This window comes from Galeopterus variegatus, unplaced genomic scaffold (genome assembly GCF_000696425.1).
Source record: "Galeopterus variegatus unplaced genomic scaffold, G_variegatus-3.0.2 Scaffold2412, whole genome shotgun sequence".
Taxonomy (NCBI): Eukaryota; Metazoa; Chordata; class Mammalia; order Dermoptera; family Cynocephalidae; genus Galeopterus; species Galeopterus variegatus.
The window spans coordinates 64,723-66,540 of record NW_007728523.1 but is presented as its reverse complement, the minus strand read 5'-3'; positions in this window follow the sequence as shown (position 1 = coordinate 66,540).

Genomic DNA, 1,818 nt, shown 5'->3' with positions numbered 1-1,818 from the left:
TTTTTGAGACTATACTAAAGTGATATATAAATCAGTAAAATGAATTTGAAGCATAAAAATTAGATAGTTTAAATTAGTAATAATTTACTTCTAATGATGTGTAAATGAGACATGAAAGAAGTATTTCTTTTGATGTATACTGTCACTAGCCAAATAAACAAGTAATTTATTTGCTCCTATTTGTATTAGTATTTTAATTTTTAGAAGCTAGAAGTGACTGTTTTAGTCTGTCTGTATTTCTATAACAGAATAGCACATACTGGGTAATTTATAAAGAACAGAAATTTATTTTCTCACACTTGGGGGCTGGGAAGTTCAAGATCAAGGTGCTGGTGTGTTTGGTTGTCTGGTGAGGGCCTACTCTGTGCTTCCAAGATGGCATCTGATGCTGCATCCTTTAGAGGGGAGGAACACTGTCTTCACATGGCAGAAGGCGGGAGGGCAAAAAGGGACAAACTACCTTCATGAAAATCCTTTTATAAGGCCACCTGATCACCTCTTGAAGGCCCCACCTTTCAATACCATTACATTGTTGATTAAGTTTCAACATGCATTTTGGAGGGGACACAGACATTCAAACTGTGGCAGGGACTTTAGAGAGAATCTTGTCTTCCTTACGGATGAGGAACTGGAACATTAGAGAAGGTGTTTTAGCCAAGGGATGTACTCCTGACTTGAATTTATTGAAGAACCAGAACTAAAAGCCTGATTTTTGGTTAAAAGCTCTTTTCTCTCAAAACTGAAATAAGCATATAGCCATTGTGACTTAATGTTAACACTGGCCTATTTAATTATTAAACTATTTCTTGATATTGAGCACCCTGATGATTTGAGGTGACATGGTACAACGTGAGGACACTTAGCTTATGGTACTTGTACTTTATTACTCTAGCTATGTGATGGTGGATAAGCCACTTAGCCTCAGTTTCCTCTTTTGTAAAATGAACAGGATTTAATTTGGGGTTACTGTAGGCTCATTCTAACTAAAAATTTCACTAAAAGCAGTATGATTACACATAAGTTTAGGAACTGAATGCTAGCTACTGTCTTCTCTTGTGGACTTTGTCTAAAACATTTTGTGATGTTGCGAAAATCACATATCTTTTCAGCATTAGATTTTCCCTTAAAATAGAAATACTACATTTCAGTGATGATGGTTAAATTCTAATATGAAGCAGTGGGAGAGTTAGCTATTTTCTTGCATACTTTTTTTGTGAGTTGGCAGTTTTAGAGTTTTTTTTTAAATTTTAATTTTTTTCATTGTACATGTTTATGGGGTATAATTTGTGTTTCAATACATGCATATATTGTTTGACTTAATCAGAATAGATAGCATGTCTGTCACCTAAGTATTTATCATTTCTTTATAGTTATAACATTCAAGATCCTCTTTTCTGGCTATCTTGAAATATACAATTTACTGTTATTAGCTATTGTCACCTTAGGGCACCAGAACTTTATTCTTTCTAACTGTAACTTTGTACCAGTCTACCAACCTTTCCTGGACCTTCCCCACCTTCCCTGGAGAAGGTTTGAGTAGACTTGATAGCATATTTTTATAATTTTATGGGACAGGCCTTTTGCTCTTATATCACATTTAGTTACATTTAGTCTCATTCAAAGACAAAGCTAATAACTGTTTTAATTTATACATTATGATAATTTTTAAAAAGCTGGTAAGTTTACTCATTTAAAAAAAAAAAGCCTTAGTGACTTAAGCTAAAGAGAAGAAAGTATTGGGCTGGCCCAGTGGCGCACAGCGCTCCCCCCTGAGGGTTCGGATCCCACATACAGACCGGTTCCCGCTCACTGGCTGAG